Below are 19,915 nucleotides of genomic sequence, written 5' to 3' on the forward strand. Positions count from 1 at the left end.
TCAGGACACTATCCATGGGCATTATTCTTATCAGACTCAGCTGAAAGCTCATTTAGTGTGTGCACGTATCTAACTGACACCTTATTATTTCTCTCGTTATGCAGAAGTAGCATTGTTAATTTGTTTGCCGGGAGCCCAATATGTTTTCTGAGTCAGCACTTGTGGGTGTTGTTGGTGTCAGCAGCACAAATCTTCCTTTCATTTAAGCAGATTACTGAGATTGTTCTTTTTTTCCGCTTCGTTAACCTTGAAAGTGCCATGTAAATGTAGTTGTTGTTGTTATTATTATTTCCTGAGAAAAAGACCAAGAGGGAGTTGAAACATTGCCCAAATATCCGCTTAAGTGAAATTTGCTTGTTCTTCAGACGTGGGTATTCTTTTGTTTAGTTTTGACCTTGAATAAGAAGTAATGATTTAGTCTCTTTGATATTCGGATGGTATCCATTCACGATTTGGTCTAATATTTAATTTATAGCCATTTATAATGCACAGACGACCACTGCATTCATCCTGTGGAAAGTATTTCTGAATATCAGCCATCTAAAACACCATAACCGCTCCATGACAACAGTAACCTCTGTGACCTGAAATGTATTTTCTTTATTTGTTTTTCTGCTCCGAAGCTGTTTTTCAGCTCAGTGTGATTTTCAGGGGTAAAAACAGGAGAAATCTTCTGTCTGTACTGGGAACAGTTTCATCCGAAAGAGCAGAGTTACAGAAAAAGTGGTTTCCTCTGTTTGCAGAAGCTCCTGATATTCAGCTGTTTGCCGGGTCTGATATAAACCATCAAAGACCACATCACCAAAAAGGTGATCGAAGGTTATTTTATTTAATAATGCTGGAGTCACTATAAGTGGATATTAAACTGCAAGATCATGATATAACACATTTTACTGATATGTTCAGTATCAATGTATTTGTGACTCGATACTCGTGTGGGAAACTCTTCTTTTTTCAGTAGCTGCATAAGACAGAGTTTTGAAAAACTATGAAATAACGATGGTTAGAAACAAATGTCTTATCTTTCTCTCTCTCTCTCTCTCTCTCTCTCTCTCAGTCCAACAGTTGCTCAACAAAGTCAACAGGCACTTAACCCCGTCCGATTTCAACCAGCCAATAAACACGACGACCTGACGTCAGTAAGAAATCAAAAAAAAAAGTTTTTGGTATCAGTTCTTAAATTCAGGTGCCATATCAAAATATTTGAAATGAAACACAGGGTGTAGGTGCAGGATATTAGACGGTGCCCTACATCATCATCATCATTATTATTTTCAGTATAAAATAATGATACCTTAGAGTAGGACATGAAGAAATGAGCGGATAGATGTGAGGAAGCTCTGACAATAGAGTTTTAGATGATGGTCGTCTCTACTAGACAAAGAGGAGTGAAGTCTGTTGTCGTTCCCGTCAGCGGGGAGATTCTGACACCTTTAATTAATTGCATTCATCCCAGTTTTTCCACAATGTACGCAGCTCACTGGATGGATTCTTTTTTTTTTCTCAATTCAATAAGCTTTACTGGCGTGAACGTCAGGTGAACAACGTCGCCAAAGTGTTAGAGATAATACCATTCAGTAATGATGAGAAAAAAAAAACCAATTCATTATGTAAAATAAAAATAAAGACAAAAAGAAACAAGAAAATGGCAAAGAAACTCTCAGATTTCTCTCCCTCTCTTTTCCTGTGTCTCTCTCATTGTCTCTCTCCCATTTGTTCTCATATTACAGTAAAGTGAACATTGAGCTTTTCAGAACTCGCTACCTAATTAGACTCTCTCCATTCTCCTCTAATGGTGCCTCGCTCTTTGACTCCAAATTGTAGAAGTGCATTACCAGCAGGTGTGTGTGTGTGTGTGTGTGTGTGTGTGTGTGTGTGTGTGTGTGTGTGTGTGTGTGTGTGTGTGTGTGTGTCTGTCTGTCTGTAGGGTCAGGATCCTGACGTGTGTGAGATTGGTCAGAGACAGACAGAAGGGCCTGCAGTCCCTCAAGACCTCATTACAGCTCTGAAGGGAGACACACACACACACACACACACACACACACGAACACACACGCACACACACGAACACACTTATACATCTGGAAAAGGGCAGAGGGCGCACATACATACACATGCCGAGGCACTTACACACTGACACACATGCACTCTGAGGTCCACTAACACAAGTCAAATGTCTGAAAAAGGGCATCAGAGAGAGCTTAGCTAGAGTTCATTCCCTGCCCAGGGTGAACACACACGCACACACACACACACACACACACACACACACAGTGCAGCGAGCGGTGGATCATGCACATAGCAGCCATAGAGAGAAGTCCTAGAATTCCTGTCTACTTTGTTAGTTCACCGCTGTCGTCTTTTAGTCTAGTCATCTCTCTCCCCCTGCAGTTGTCCCGTGTTAAACAGCTGAGTGTCCTCTCCAACATCAGACACGCGCCCCGCCTTAGGCTACTTGCACAGCTGACGCACACACACACACACACACACACACACACACACACACACACACATCACACAGACATCGATTGCACTCGGGTAAATCTTCCCCGAGCACAAAGTGCGTTTTGGTTTTGTTCTGCGCTTCCTGGGGAACTGGAAAGTCATTTGTCTGTTTATTTCAAATATTAATGATAACGATAATAATAATAATAGGATTTTATTTGTATAGCATTTTTCAATATGAGTAGCAAAGTGCTCAAATATAAAACATCCACAATGGGTAAAGTTTTGATTGTCTGTTTGACCAAACTTCTTTCTGTAAACTCCTGCAGCTGCTTATTACAACCACTGCTCATCACTGTTAGTGTGCCGGATTTAACACTGCAGGCTCATAATGTAATATATATATATTTGCATTAATACGTGTTGATGTTGTGGCGTCCTGAGTGAAGGGAACTGGAGACACGTTGGTATTTCTGTTATGTTGACGTGTGATTGGTGGGGCTTGATCATGGCTGCATCACACCTGTGGTCTGTTAGTTCCTACAACAACATTGTGATGAAATAACAGAAAGCTCCCCGTAGTTTTCCTGTGTGAGGGCCGTCTTTATTTATTCTACAGTGTATAGAAGTTAAATGAAGCTGTTTTCATACCATGAATTCTAAGAGTTACGTTTATTTCACCACAAAGAACTTTAAAGTCTGCTCTTCCTTATTTTATTTTTAATTTTTTAATGTTGGTTTTTTTTTTGTTTGCTTATGTTAGCTTTTTTTTTCTAAATCAGTTTTATTGTATTTCACATATTGCACGTATTTAAATTCCTTGCGCTTCCAAACATTAGTTCCGTCTTCCATACCGGGAGTCAGAGCCCGGCTGCACTCACAAATTCACACCCTCACACACTCTTCATTCCCACAGTCATGCACTCCCGCAGTTACCACAGCGCCCCCCCACCCCCCCACCCCACCCCACCCCACCCCCACTCGTACTCAAAACCTGCCTCTTTGGGCAAAATATACGGGTGTGATCTTGAAATGAACTTGAAATGTTTGATGTGCTGGAGATGCGCGAGGGTGTCAGAGGGGGCAGACGGCTTCTGAAGCAGACCTGTCGTTTGCTCCGCTCGAGGTAAATCAAAAGGAAGTTGAGGAGAGCGGCTAACAAGCTAGCACTCCCACCAGACTCACAGTACGCCTGTTGGTATTATAAAGTCAGGTCGCCATTACGGTTTCACCGCCGGCGAGCTGAGATGGCCAGATCCTCCGTATGCAATCCACATCTGGCTCTGATCTAGAAATACCTGTTTTAACATAGGAATGTGATGTAAAAGTATGAAAATAGGGTGTGTGTGTGTGTGTGTGTGTGTGTGTGTTGAGACAGCTGTGGCCCATTGGACTTAAAAAATAACTTATTACTACATTACCTAAAATAACCTGAAAGGCCTCTGAGTTTGAAGTTGTGTGAGGTCAGCAGTAATCGCTGTGCTGGGAGGGGTGGAGAGTGTGTTGTGGGGGGTGTAATAGACACACACACACACACACACACACACACACACACACGCTCACACAGTCCAATCAGGATAAAGGGAAATTTCACTCTATTGTTATCTTACGGTCTTATCTTATAATAGAAAACTTACACTCTATCATTTTTATTTATAAATGTCTCATGCTAATGTCGCCTCACTTTATCACATCTCTTCTCATATTTAAAGCTACTGTTCAGCAGAGCAGATCCCACAGGCTAATGACCACATACTGAACTGTTGTTGTTTTTTCACTTTGCACCATATTTGGTTAAATATTCCTCCAGACGTGTTTTAAAATCCTCTGCTGTGATTTAATATTTTGTTCAACGTGGTTTTCCCATATAAAAAGTGAAACTGGGTCTGAAGCTCATCTACACTTACTTCCTTATTGAGAAATACTCATCAGGCCTTGAGCCCCGCCCACCACCTGCTGGCTCCAGGTGGACAGGTGAAAGAGCAGAGAGTATGAAGATGGTGAGAGGAGGAAACATCAGAGACTCAGCCACATGTTTGAGCCTCAGTCAGACCCAGACTCAGTCTATTGAGACCAGAACCAGAGACTAGCAGACAGATCAGAACGGTTAGCACAGTTAGCATCTTTTATATACGTCTTACCATATGAATGCTAACAAAGTTAAACCATTTATTTTCATCAGAGAAGATCCTCAAAACCCTCAAATCTGATCCAATTTCAACTGTAAATCTGAACATTTTGTTTAATGCTTCGTTTACACATGTATCTGCATATTGATCTTAATGAGACGTATTGAGTACAATAATAATATAGTTTTTTTCCGTTAGATATAACACGACACAAATCGTATTTAACATATTTACAATACTTCATTTGTACTTGCTACTTAAGTGGTTTCCACATTAAATGGATTATACTGATGTCGTTAATCATCTGACCCCTCATGTTTCCTTTATCTTGCAGGACTTGTTCCAGTGATGTCGCCACGGCAACAAATCTGAGACATCAGGTAAGAAAAGTAAAAAGTTTAATACCTTGTGAATCTGTTTTTGCGAGTCGAGCCGCTCCGCCGCCTCTTTCTCTCAGGCCACGTTAAAGTCTGTCAGTTTTTACTACGACTGTCTTTCTGGGTAATGAAGACAGTGATTGTTAGGTTGATGATGATGATGATGATGATGCATGTTAGGTTGGCCTAAGGAGAAGCCTGAACCAGGTGCCTGTGTCAATCACCTGTGGAGAAAAACCAGTTAAGAGCAGAAGTGGCGCAGTGGGAGCAAACCCCCACCTGCCAAATCCATTCACATTGACTTTCAAGATTTCCTGTTGTTTTCCTGGAAAAGTTTTATCTTTCTTTCATTAGAATCGTGGGTATTTTAAACCTCACAAGCCGCTCCAGATGAAATAACTCTAGCATTGTCCAAGTTGTGGAAAGTGAGATGAATCCATAATCACACATGATTAATGGCGCACCCCTGTGGAGAGCAGAGCTGGAAGGAGCTAACACGCGGCTATAACCCTTCATTACATTCAGACTTCACGTCTCCTCGCTCTGCGTGAAAAAATAAATATGAAAATGATATGCAGACATGTTTGATCACGTGATCCGAGGTGTGAGACATCATGAGTGCAGTACGTGAACAGTTGTTGTTGCAGAAGGTTTCTGGGTAAGGTCGCTGTCGTCTTTGCCGAGTAATGCTTTCATAAAGTTTGTGTGCAGATGTCATCAGTTGTTACTTGTCTCAAATACAAATCAGCTGATATTCTGTCTCCGTTTGGGTAAATCCCTCCATGTTTACTTGCCTGGAAGTGTTTAACTTTACTGCATCATGACTGCTCAGAAAAAAACTTCAACTTGAGTGAACCTCACTTCAGCTCAGCTCACAACGCCTGCAGTGAGGACGCAGCTCGCCCCATTCATCCGTCTCTTCCTCATGACTTTAGTTTAGTGTCGCTGTAACTTTACAACCCGGAGAAACACCGAGCTCGAAGGAACCAGAGACGCACTTCACTTCACCGCTCTCTAATCTGTCGTCGTTCTCTGCCCAGTTCTTTTGCCAGTCATGTGTTCACACCTTTGTCAGTTTACTTTGAGAACAGGCGGTGGAATCTAACCCTCTGTGTGTGTGTGTGTGTGTGTGTGTGTGTGTGTGTGTGTGTGTGTGTGTGTGTGTGTGTGTGTGTGTGTGTGAGACCTTTGTCCTTGAGAGTGGGGACACTTTTGGAAAGTGAGGCCGGTCCTCGCTTCTCCACAGGCCTGTTGAGACTTGGTTTGAGGACAGACTTACTTCACTTCCTCTGGAAAAAAGGAAAATAACCGAAACTCGTTCCAACACATATTTTAACTGAGACACACGACTGTGTAATTTACCAACTCAAAGAAGTGTTGAGTTTCTTCTTTAACGTTATGATTTGGCGATTGTGAAGGAATACTATCAGTGATGGCCTTGACGAGTAAAACAGCATACATGCTTTAACCGGGTATCCGAACTCAGCTGGTCATGAGTCGTGTCATTAGTCTGGGACCAGCTATACACACACACACACACACACACACGCACACGCACACGCACACGCACACGCACACGCAGGAAAGCCTTTTATTTCAGCCGTAATGTCAGTGTGGAAAAAAGAGGGTAGATTGACGGAACTGTGTGTGTGAGGGTTTACTGATGGTGTTAAACTGTGTTTCAGTTTGTGTGTGTGTTTTTTGTCTTCTGTCCTCCTGTATGTCTTTAAGAGTCTTTTTTCTTCCCCTCTCTCTGTCTCTCTTTATCCCTCAGTCATTCTGTCTTAGTCGTCTCTCTCTCTCTCTCTCTCTCTGTCCCGCTGCATCTTTCATTTCCATTTTTATCTCTCTTCCATCCTTTCCTTCCCTGTCCCTCTCTCTCCATCTTTCTTTTAAATCAGCTTTACTGTCTTCTGTCTGTCTCTCTCTCCCACTCTTTTTTTATTTATTTATTTTTGATTCCTCTCTGCCTCTCCGCTCAGCTACCAATTAGTGTGTAAAATGCAAAACCTCAAACAGCCCCGCTTGTCTTCATATAAAGGAAAAAAAGGGAAAAAAAGGCGGAAGCAGAGAAATCAGATGGATTTGGGTCATCAGTGCACAGAGCTCAGTCAGCCACAGAAATTGTTGTATTTTTTCATCCTGGCTTTATTTTTAATGCCTAAACTCAATTTTGACACCACCCCATCAAAAATGTCTCTTATGCAGCTATTGTTGATCTGCTACAGATATATTTGAAGATATATTCTGATAAACTGATCTGAATGGGGTTGAATGGAGACACGTTATATTAGACTTGGAGTCATTACTTTGAGAAGTTGGACAGACAAAAATAAATAAATATAAGATCTGCTGTGCCCCACTTAAACTTTACACTTAAAGCTAAAGGGCGTATTGGGGGACCGGGATGGGATTAGCTTTTCAAAGGGCAGTACAGTGTGTGTACTTCGAGCTCAGCATTTGATAAGCCATGCATTGTAAATGAGACTTTTTCTTTTTTTTTTTTTAAAGGCTGCCGTTTCCCAGTCGCTGTGTTAAATATGTTCCTGGCATTTTATTCATCTGGTCCTTTGGCTCCACTGGTTTCATTTTGAGACATCACCTGGAGTGTCAGTGAGGAAGTGTTGGCGGGTGGGGGGGCGGTCGCAGGGTCAAGTGAAGGAGCAATGGTACAATATGAGCTCATTTCCTGCTGACATTGCCACTGTGTGACCTGTGCGACCTGCCGAGACTGTGCGGTTGCGTGTGTGTGTGTGTGTGTGTGTGTCTGTGTGTGTGTGTCTTTCCCCAGACTGTCTTCCTTTGCGCTCAGATCTTCTGTGTGTGTGTTTATGAATCATTGATGAAGTTGAGTTCTCCGTTATATTTTTATTGCATGTATCTAAATCCATATTATATTATATTTCATCTTGAGGGTATTACATTTTTAAATAATGTTTTTAGGCATGCTGCTGCTGCTTTGGTCCAAACTGAAATATATTCACCGGATGGATTTTTGTAGAGATATTTGTGGTTCACAGAAGACGAATTCTCCTAACGTTGATGATCCCCTTGACTCTAGCACCGCCATGATGTTGCACGTTTGCGGGTTTAGGATGCAATACTGTGACAACTACTGGATGGATTGTCATGAAATTGACTATAGATATTCAACCTGTAATGATGAATGGTAATCCCCTGACTTTTTGAGACTGTTGTCTTACAACCAAGCGACAACTTGAAAAATGAAGCCAACACAGAAGTGCCAAAAACTGCAGTTCCTCAAATGGCCACTAGAGTCTGGCTCCAACAGCGAGTCAACCCCCATAGACTCCCATGTTAAAATGTCCAACTTTACAACAGAAATAAACATGTTTACAGCCTGGTACCAATAAATGATTTTGTTTTTTTTTTAAGCTAATTTCCTCCTTCATGAACGTACGTTTTTATAATTGATCTGTTTGCATTTTATTAAGGCTTAAAGTTATGTATAATCGAGGGGGTGTTGCTTTGAGTGACAGGCGGATGAGCGTATGGGCTCCACATACGCCCCACCTCTTTGCCCATGTTTGGATTAGCAGGGAGTTAGGAGGAGTCAGGCACTGCCAAGGTGGCGACGGCGGAGTAGCCCACTCTGAGCTTCAAAACCGGTTGTCAGAAACTTGCGGGAGTTAAATGAAGTCTACGATTATGACCCTTTATTAGGTTTTGTTGTTAGGCGACCTCTCGTGGCTGTAGTAATGAAGACGGGCGCAAAGGAAGGAAGTCAGGTGGCCTGTTCAAGCATGTTTTTATTATTGTAACCAAGACGATGATAATCTTAAGGAAGTACTTATTTTTACATTTAATTTTGGATATTGCCCCAAACCTATTCAGGACAGACATTCTTGATTCTAAGACGATGTATTCTAATGACTTTTATGATCCTCTGACTTTTCACTATGTACCAACATAAGGTCGACATTTTCATTTTTAATTTAAATATAAATCCATCCATCAATCCGTCTGTCTTTTAATTTCTCCGCCGCTTCCTCTTCCTGTGCATCTCTTTGTGTCTCTGTCTGACTCAACTGTGCTGTTAAAGGAAACAGGAGAGGACAGCTTAAAAAAAGAAAGAAAAGTGGATGACTGTGTGTTAAGTCTACTGAACAGAGAGGAGCTGATGTGCAAGCAATTTGCCCGACAAGTAATCTCGCGCACCCCTATCTCTCTCCACACCTCGTTTCACTTGGGTTTCAAGCACTGAAAAGACACAGTGCAAGAGTTGAAGTCTGCTAAAACATGCAGTTAGAGCAAACTGCAAATGCTCCGGCGTCTGTCTCTGTGAGCAGAGCAAGACTTTAACGCTGCCAGGTCTTGGGGGGGGCGGGGCGGGGGCGGGGTGGCGCCATTCCAGCTGAGAACAACCGCGACGGCTTTTCTAGACTGACTTCAGTGTAGGTGCTGTTGAGCATGGTGCTACATCATCAGTTCATCAAGTGGAAACAGTCAGTCGCCACAGGAAGGGATGCTGAGAAAAATTAGTTCAAATTTTATCTCCTGTCCTGCCAGAGGTTGTGTTGGTTCTCCAAATCTGAAGCATGAGTCATCTCTTTTGAATGTTTCATGCTCGCCGGAAGGAATGTGCTGATGTGGGAGAGATTGTTATTAGCTCCCTGTTGAACTCTCATGTCTGCGCTGCCTGTGGTTAAAACTTAACTGGCCATCATTTGGGCCTGTGCAGCTTGGCCTCCACATGAAATCAGCGGTTTATAAAACTAAGCATAAAGAATTCTGCAACTCCGGAAAGTTGTTCTCCTCAGCCTCTGCTACAATCACCATGTGCACAGTTCGGTGCGCCATAAGCTGAACCACTTTCAACAGTTTTTTGCATTTTGTTTTCCCAGAAACCTTTGCATCAGCAACCTGCTCTCCTGAAATGAGTGAGAGGGCTGCATCATGCCGTGCTGTTGTTTTTCTCACCACTGCCCCGGGCAATAAACAGTGTAGTATTGCAGTTCCCTTTCGCAAATGTAACATATACACATATAAAATGAAAACATACTTATTATATATGAAACTTAACTTAACTTAACAATTTCATATATTGACATACAGTTCTCGCCCACACAAATCTGTATCTTTATGTATGTCTGCTTATACTGTCGATATATGTTGACATTATAAACACGAGGGTCCAACAGACACTTTCCCAGATGATAAAAAAAACAAATATAAGCACAAAGAATTTTTCTGTGTATGCTGTTTAATAAACCTGTATATATGCTCGCATCATGTTATATCATACTATTTTATAAGCGTATATCTTCATTTAACCAGAGGATGCACTGTTTGTATGTGAAAATAATATATCCTCTTATAGTTAACATATATGGCAACATCCCTCTTGATAAAGCGACATACCGTATATGTCATACATTACATTTCTGTCACCTGTAAGATTGTTCCCCCCTATTTGCACTTCCTCTGTAATGCAGGTTTCTTGTGAGAGCCTCTCCGTCTGCGGTGAACTATTTCACATTCTCATTTCCTGAGCGTTAGATTGTTTTGACGTGTGGCATATTGATTGTTGGGAGTTTTATCTGTTGCAGAGGATGTTGCAGGCTGCATTGCTACGGCACCACTTAGTGTCGCTTTACTTTCACCTTGATTCGTTCATTCAGAAAAGACAAAGGCTTTTTGTTCTCCAACTCGCCCATCACCACTCTGGGAGAGTTTTGTTAACGGTTTTTGCCCTTGAAGGATACAGTGCTCGATAAATAAAACTCATGAATCAGTAGTTAAACACTCATGAGGCTGATAATATATTAAGCTAAAAAACCACAAAACAAGGCTCAAAACCTCAAATGATAAATGAATATCATTCAGACCCACAACACGACCAAAAAGCCCGCTACAAATAAAAACAAGCCTCAAATACTGAGAGAAATGAGTTAAATATTTTTAAATATCTTGTGATTAATGGGTGTGCAGCCAATCGGGTTAATGGATCCAGTTATCAGTGGTTGTGTCAGTATCTCAGCTGGATAATAATGACTGCTCTGGTTTTGTGGAGCATCTAATGCAATAAAGAGTCCATTACTTCCTGCTTGTTAGTGCCCAGAAGCCTCTGCTCCCTACCTCTGTGTTTCTCCTCCATCACACCAGCTGCCGCTGTTTTAAACGTTGGTCCGTCGCTGTCTTCTTCCAGTGAAATGACCGCAGTGGTGTGAGTGTTAATGTTAATGTTACCCAGACACAACAAACACAACATGTAGGCCTGTGCACACGTCTTAGTGAGAGACCCCAGAGGGTTAGGGTTATGACGTGAAAGTCATCCTTATTGGCCAAATTGTTTGGGTGTGTCCACCGTTCATCAACCTGCATCATCGTCTTCTTCTTCTTCTGCTTCTCTTGATGGTTCCACTCTTTTCCCCCTGTAATGTCTTCTGAAAATCATTCAGTGCAGTTGGAGAGAGTCACTGCAGTAATAACATTTTTTTTTTTTTTTTGCACAAAAACTTGAGGTTTCAAGCTGAAACCCGATACTTACATTTAAAAGTGGAATCTGCAGGCTCTCTGTCGGTGTTGTTTGCTGCCATATTATTTCCATTATCGGTGTGCAATGAATCTTGGGATAGGTTCCACCTGTTGGGTCGTTCAGTGCCAGAAAAAGAAAAGGATGCATTTGAGGAAGTGGGACATGCTTAGTCGTGCCGCTGCGACGCACTCGGTATTCAAATGCACCCTCTGAAAGATGCCGCCCCTGAATTGGGACACAGATTGTGTTTTATGCTGCGTTCATGACAGGTCAGAAAGTCGGAAATAACAATCTCTGACTGTGAATGCGTGCTTTGAGACGTTTTACTTCAACCATGGCGTCCTCTGTCATGAGGGGTAGGGACAGTAATACATAAAAACATTCTTAGTATGTTAGTGAAGCTACATTGATATTGATATGAATGGCTATTGATGTGGTGATGGTACTGCGGGCGTCCATTTTCCGAGAATGTTTGTTGGGTGCATTGCATTCTGGTCTATTGAGGCTGCTGTTGGTGAATAAATTGGTCTCTATGATGATTAGTACAGAGGTTTTCAAACTGTGCGGCGCAGCAGAGTTGAACAGGCTGCACAGAGGGGGGTGGGGGTGGGTGGGGGGGTGGAGTAGAGGTGCTGCATGAGGTGAGAGGAACAGGTGCATGCAGGTGTTCTGAAAACAACAGGAAGTTAGTGATTATAGTTTGACCCACTGACTTGGCGCCACTCGCCAGCGCGGTTAGCAGCTGCAGCAGTGGCTGTGACGCGCAGCTTTAGCACCTGAAAGCCTCCGTTTGTGAAGGAACCGGCGCTCCTCAGTCAGATCTCAACACACACACGCGATGCACCTATTTTTAGATTCAGCGTGACTTCCATTTCACTGGGATGTCGTTGTTTCTCATGTCGAAATGCAAATAAATCTCCATAAATCTGCGTAGAAACAAATTTTAACAATACGCTCTTCATAACTCTAGTGCTGTTTGTCTGTACGTGTGTGTGTGTGTGTGTGTGTGTGTGTGTGTGTCTGTTGGAAACAGGAATGATGTCAAAACATATTGTAAGTTCTATCAAGTTTAACTGTGTTTGCTCTTACCTTGTGTCGTACCTTATATTGTCCTTTTGCTGGAGTAGGGACTCGAAGCTCAAAGCTGCGTTTCTTTTTCACATCGCCTCTTTTGCTAGCTGTCACTCTTTTCCTCTGACGTGCTGCTTCTTCTCTTTTCTCCCGCCCGTCTTCCTTCCTTTTGTCGTTTGCTTTGTCTATTTTCATTCATATCGGCCCAACGCTTGTCTCCTCAAAATTACATTTCCAAACTAAACTGCGACAGCAAATAACGTTTTATGGAGAAACATATTTGCTGACTGGATTATGTTCACAGGCAATGTATTTTATTTATTTTTTTTTTTTTTTGAATGAAAGAAGTGCTGTGTTTATTAATGGAGAGGAGTCGGCGAGGTGGATGGGGTGGAGAAACCTGGTTCACATCCACCGTCCTGTATTGCATTTTAAGAAGAGATTTAAAAGAAGTTAATTAGTTATAAAGCGTCTGATTTCAGCAAAAACAGCAAAAGCCCGTCGCCCTCAGTCACAAACCTCGACTTTGGGGTGAGCAGCAGAACTCAGTTCTCAGTTAGACACATACCATGTGAATAACCTGCAGATGTACATGGAGCTGAGGCCATTTAAAGCCTCAAAGATGATGGTTCTGGTTACAGATCCTGTGGACTTTTTGTGCATTAAACGAAGACCAGGATCTTTCTCTAACCTGAGCCAAGTGCTGAGAGAGTCTGAACAGAACCATGAAGCAGTTTCACGATGCTGGGGTGGATGTTATACTGCAAGATCAGATGTTGTGCTTGAAACAAAAACAAAAAAAAATGTTATCCATCAGCACAACCTCGGTGCTTTTTCGATACCGACATAATACGGGGCTTTGACAACTGTCAAGTAACGATGGCTGGTGTCAAATGTCAGAATGAGGTCAGCTGAGGCAGCGTTCCCCCCGTCTGAGGAAACAAATCTGGAAAGATCAACAGAAGACGGAGACCGACAGGGTTGATCCGCCCCACCTCCGCTTTTCCTCTCTCTAATTTGCTTTACGTTTCTCCGGCGGCCAGTGGCCTCATGAGTGAAATGGAGAGATGATATCCATGCACACTCAGAGATTAGAGAAGTGGCTCTTGAGCTAAGCAGACAATTGAAAGCAGCAGACAGAGCAAATATGGCTGAATGAGAGCTGGGTTTTTCATACGCCGAGGCAGAGGATGGGGGGGGAGGCGGGGGGGGGGGTGAAGAGGAAGCATCACCACTGAAGACTGAAGAGAGATTGGTGGAATGGATTCTGGTGTATTGACCGGATTCATCTGACAACAAGAAGGTCGCGAGGGTTCAACAGGCTTTTAACGTCAGACACTCTCAGCTGTGGGAACTCAACTCAACTTCAGCCAAGAGCGGCCCATATTCATTACCTCACAGATGATGATGTCCGTAAACCGACCTCTTGATCTTAGTTATTGATGGACATTATTTATTTTGTTTAATTATTGTTTTAATATCAATAATAACCATCCATACGTCCCATTATCTTTGAACGCAATGTCTCAGTAACGCCTTGAAAGAACTTCTTCTTCTATTCATGCACGAACGTTCACTTGGACTCGAGGATGAACTGATTTAGAATTTGGTGGTCAAAGGTCAAAGGTCACTGTGACCTCACAAAACATGTTGGCTTTTTTTTGGCCATGACTCACAAATCCGTACATAATTCATCCACTAATTGTGACACAATTGAACTCAAATGTCTAACGGGATAAAATGAGGAAGTGATGACATTTTATAATCAAAAAAAGGTCAAAGGTCAACTTGCAAGAACACTTCTGGCCATTATTCAGCGCTGTTCACTCAGGAAGGAGAGATAGTGGCCATGTTTCCTGCCGGTTGGTGGAGGAAACAACCACAAGGTGGTAACTATAGTGATTTCTATATTTTCTTTTTCTTGTGTGCATCAGTTCTTAATGTTTACATTTGTACTGTCTTACATCGTACTTCACACAGTGACTTAAAATGTGCTTTTTGCCAGATAGATGACACGTTTGCTATTTAGCTGAATAACGTATTTGCTAATTACTGCTACTGGAATATCTAATTGTACATATTTTATATTGTAAATATTTTATATTGACATTTTGAAGTTTCTTTTTTTGCACTTTCCGCTTTGCTGCTGAAACATTGCAAATGTCCCCACTGTGGGACTAATACAGGACTTATCTTATCTAAAGATAAATATGAATTCCAGAGACGTGAGGCGCTGCGGGGATGAAATGAGCCGTGATGAAACTGACTTGGCAAATTTAAAAAAAAAAAAATAGATAAAAAAGAAAAGGTCCCATGATTGTTATTGAATATTTTCTCAGGCTGATTTCAAAAACACTTAAAACTTCAAAAAGAATAGTTTTGATGAATTTGTGGAGACATCTTCTTAAATATAGAAGAAAGTTTTTGCTTTCTTAGAAATAAAACATTGATCGCGCGGAAAGGCTCAAACCTTTCAAACAAATATGAAAATATTTATTATATTATGATAAAATCATGATGTTTTTTGCTCTTGTGACCTTCACACATGCTCTCTCTTCCTGTCTTCCAAGCAGGAGCATCATGATTTATAAATGGCAGCAGAATAAATATTTCGGTGTCATGATATGAGAGAACGCTGCGGCGTCTTCAGCTCTTTCAGCCGAGGCCGGGGCAGTTAGAGGAGATTACATGGTGACCTGGCATGTAACCCCATAAACTGTCCGACACACACACACACACGCACACACACACACACATACACACACACTTTAATGCCACACACGTGAATTCGCTCTTTGTCATGTATAACTCATGATGTCTATCCATGCACACTCATAACTCACACTGGGTTTCATAAGCCATTGTGTGTTCCCGCACACACACACACACACACACACACACACACACACACACACACACACACGCAGCTAGCCCCTTACCCTAATACGAGCTGGACACACACACACACACACACACACACACACACACTTCAGGCCAGAGTGTTGATGTAATATAGATGACTCGTAGCTCTAACCCTGGCTAATTTAAGACGTGCACAGGCCCCATAAAAACCAGATCCATGGTTGTCTGCTGCATTCATATCTGGACTCTCTTTCTGGACTTGTGACAACCCCCCCCCCCCTTTCTGCTGAATAGAAATGTTTGTCCTGCTGGAAATGAGCCTGGAGACTTAAAATCTGACTTACAATAGCAGTTAAGTTTGAGTTAACCAACATGAACAGCTGTTCATGTCACATCTGCTCCTCTCTTCCTCTGTAACGCTCTGAAAAACAGATTTGTTTGCGGTTGATGAGGCAAAGGAATATACAGCTCCCCAAATGTTAATATGCAGCAGCAGTGTTTTTTTTACATATATGGATTTTCAGATATTAATACACAGCATTGCACATTTATGGTGCAGGGATGCAAAGTATGCTTTCAAGGGCAGATGGTGTTGAATTCACATTTCGTACAATATTAAACAACCCACTACGTTTCATGGTCCACGCCCCTCCGCAACAAGCGGCGCCACTGTGTCTGATTTTACACAACCGTGACGAAGGTTTGGTTTCGTTCAGGGCACAGAAACAAGTTGAATGTGTTGAAGTTAGATTAGATTATTGCTTTGCTTTACCTTCATCATGATGCCATAGTAGGGAATGAAGCTCGGCCATGGTTAAAAGAAACGCTGGCTGTCGATAGGAAAATACAACTGACACCACAGAACTATTATTAGTATTATTAATATTATTAATATTAGTAGTAGTTGTAGTAGTTTTATCTAGATCGGGGGTCAGCAGTAAGTTCAGCTTCGGGCCAATGTTTTCTTAATCAATTAGATGTTAAAAAACATAATCAAAGGCTAATTGAAGGTATTGATTGAGTTTGGCCCGTGGGCCGCCAGTTGTTCGCACATGTTCCCGCTGCTGATAGCGACGGGTGTTTAACCGAAAGAGAACTATCAGCGTTTTTTATTCTTTTAAAAACTTGGAGTGAGTCTGAGTGTGTGTGTGTGTGTGTGTGTGTGTGTGTGTGTGTGTGGTGTGTGTGTGTGTGTGTGTGTGTGTGTGTGTGTGTGTGTCTTAGCCAACAAGATATGAGAGCTGCTCTGTAGGTCTGGAAAACACAAGTAAACATAATCCACTGCCAATGCAGAGAACGTGTTCGCTTCTGCAATTTGCACGCACCATTACATAGTTTTCTCTTTCTCCCCCAGCCAACGTGCAGCACCCCCCCCCCCCACCCCCACCCCCACCCCCACCCCCACCCCACGGCACCCGGTCATCCCTACAGCATTTGCCTAGCCTCCCTCGGCCTCTGCCGCTCTTATAACCATGAGTATCTGTGTGGCTAGGACTACGGGGGGGGGGGGGGGGCTGCTGTGTACACAACCTGGAGAACTGACAATGGCTAATTTAGAAAGAAAGATTTTAGACGAAACCTAAATAAGGTCTGCAATCAAGATGGATGTCTCTTTCCCTCTAATTGAGACCCTGCAGATTTGCTCCATTTTCCTAAATTAAATTCTGGTGTCAGGTATAATTACTGGTGGGAGATCTTTTCAAAGCACCAGAATCATGAAAGAATATAGACTCAACAATGTTTCCAAAACAACAGGAAAAAAAAAAAAACCCTCCTCACCCCCCAATCAGTCAGGGAATAGAAGAAGTGCAGCGAATTGTGTGCACCAACTACCACAACCCTGTTTCCCTTCCACACACACAGAAATGTAAATAATAATATAAATAAATATGTAGATTTATAGAACAAAGATGAAGAACCATCAGATGGACCTGCGCTGTGGCGGATACGAGAAGATTTAGCTGGGGAAATTAAATGTTGCTCTCTTTTTGACGCCCCTCCTTCCTGCAGCTAAACAGAGTAAATGTGGTGGATTAGTAACATAGTGGCTGAGACACCTGAAACAACAATGGGAAAACTCCTGACACCTGCGCTCCGCAGTACACACAGTACACACAGTACACACAGTACACACAGTACACACAGTACGCAGCATGATGAGGAAAAAGAAAAAAGCATTTAAAAACAGTCTCCTGCTCAGACTACTATTGTATTATACACGAGTCAATACGGCATGTGATCCAAAGGTCTAATCCATCGCAGGACTGTTTGTGCCTTAGTCCTCAGCAGGTGATATGCATATCCTGTTATAGTATTCAAATATTCCCTGGCTGGCAGAGAATGACATTTGAATAAAGTGTGAGCTCTGACTCTGTCTGACTGTCTGGCTTTTCTCATTCAGTGGCCTGAGAGACAGCAGAAATGTCACAGCTGCATCTTTTTTATCATCGTTTTTCAAAGATTTTCGTTTGCTCTATCTCTCTGCCGTCGTGTCTCTGTGCTTATATGTTTACAAAAAACAGTAAAATAACTGATTTATGAAATAACACATAAATGCGACAGTGTGTTTAAGCTGTTGGAGTCCGGGACCGGTTTGGTCTGGATGTGGATTTGCTGCGAGGCTCAGCACCACAGGCCTGAGGCGTTCTTCCATTGGCTCTGCAATTGTTCCTCATCGCAGTTTAACAATGTGTGTGTTTTCTCTTCATGCGTCTCTGTGACTTAAATAAATTCCCTGTTCGGTGCATGCAGCGCAGTATGCACGCATGCGTTTGTACATGTACTGGACGTAATCAGCCACAGGGGAAACTGGGTCGTCACTGCAGAGGAAAACAGAAGCAGAAACAAAGTAATACAAATATTTATTGATTAAAGGTGAGGTCATAGACTGTGAATGCAACACAGAGGACACCTGCACCTTGACTCTGATTATATGTTATTAGTATTATTTCTGTTAGCAGCTGTAGAAATAGCAACATATTTAATCCTGTTTTATTTTACATTGCATATTGTTACTTATGTCATATTGCTGCTGTTTTCTTCTGGTTATATTTTCATTATTCTGTTATGTTATATGCTATATCATGGTGTTCCAGTTCAGTTATATGTAGGCTACAGTATTTCATAGCATTGTATTATAATGCGTGCATATCAGATGTATTTTGTTTATATTTTGATATTTCATTATGAACATTATACGACCGGTTAAGGCCTCGATAATGCCAAAAAAATCCCTATAAAAATGTTCATATCGCTCGATATCGCTGATCTATTTTACGTCGATCATCACGCGACAGAGTGGGTTGTGTTCTCCCGCTGTTTGGATGTCGCGTCGTCGTGTTGTTGCTGAGTAAAGAAAAGTAAAGAAGAAAATGAACATGGATCCAGTAAAATACAGGATAAAGGCTGCAGCTCTACTCCTCTGTCTTTTTGTCATTCACCCTCATTGTGTGTTTTTGTACATGTCTCCCCTGCGGCCCGTTTTGCCGTCTCTCTCTCTACCTGTCTGTCTGTCTGTCTGTCTGTCTGTCTTCCTGTCTGTCGGGGGACCGTCTAATTCTCTGAGCACATTGCACAGCGCTCTCAGTGATCGCCCGTCACTCGCCTCAGATTCATTGTCATGGAGTTGCCGCGGGCCTTTTTAAAAGCAACTAAAAAACAGGATTCAGGGTATTTTTCCCTCAAACTGTCATCGAGGCTGCTCGGCTGAATTTTAAGAAATCATTTTTTACTGTTCACTGACCTTGTGCTACACTTGCGCTGAAAATACCTGAACAATACGTGTCAGCGGCATCATTTTCTTCACTTCGCTCTTATGTGCATCTCCTCCCTCCCTCCATCTTTCTCCCTAATGAACATTAATGGAGAAAATTATGCCAATATTTGACGCACTCACATGAGCGCAATTACAGGGGAGAATAAATGTATGCACCCTCACGGTTTCGCAGTCTGCCCGGCGATAGCTTTCTAATCTGACACTGCCGGCCGGGAGGAAAAACCCTGTATCTCCCATCTTGAGGCAATGAAAGGGAACGCCGTTGAGTGGCACGACGGATTTTGGATCAGCTCTCGTGGCCGTTCTGAGGGTCATGCAACTTACTGAGACATCTGATTCAAGGAGGGAGTTTAGAATATAAGATTACAGTGTTTTCATGCAGCTCAGAAACAAATAAGCTGCTTTTCCTCTCGTCTGTGTAAACTTTCCATCATGTCAGCGTTTCCTCGTTAGTGCTCATTCCTTTTTCTTAGTTTATCTTCATTTGTGTGTGTGTGTGTGTGTGTGTGTGTGTGTGTTTGTGCGTGTGTGTGTGCACACGCCTGTTGTGATGAAATGGAACATCACTGAGCTTCAGACACAATTCATTCTCATCACCATCCGTTACTAATTCACCGATGTTTCTGTTGTTTTCCCTCCACTTGGATGCTGTTCATTTACCGTGTGTGTGTGTGTGTCTGTGTGTGTGTGTGTGTGTGTGTGTGTGTGTCGTCTCTGTCCGGACACTCTGTCAGTCACGTGCCTGTATATCCTTTTT

The 19,915-nt window shown here is 42.3% G+C and overlaps 1 protein-coding gene across 1 annotated transcript in view; it reads left to right on the plus strand.

The window, feature by feature from the left end:
- Positions 1 to 19,915, plus strand: part of pcbp4 (poly(rC) binding protein 4) — a 153,460-nt gene that overhangs the window by 38,492 nt on the left and 95,053 nt on the right. Inside the window, exon 2 of the mRNA XM_056399217.1 lies at positions 4,909 to 4,954. The gene's annotated coding sequence lies outside the window, so the exon portion shown is untranslated. The remainder of the gene's footprint in view (positions 1 to 4,908; positions 4,955 to 19,915) is intronic.

Source organism: Seriola aureovittata, chromosome 2 (genome assembly GCF_021018895.1).
Source record: "Seriola aureovittata isolate HTS-2021-v1 ecotype China chromosome 2, ASM2101889v1, whole genome shotgun sequence".
Taxonomy (NCBI): Eukaryota; Metazoa; Chordata; class Actinopteri; order Carangiformes; family Carangidae; genus Seriola; species Seriola aureovittata.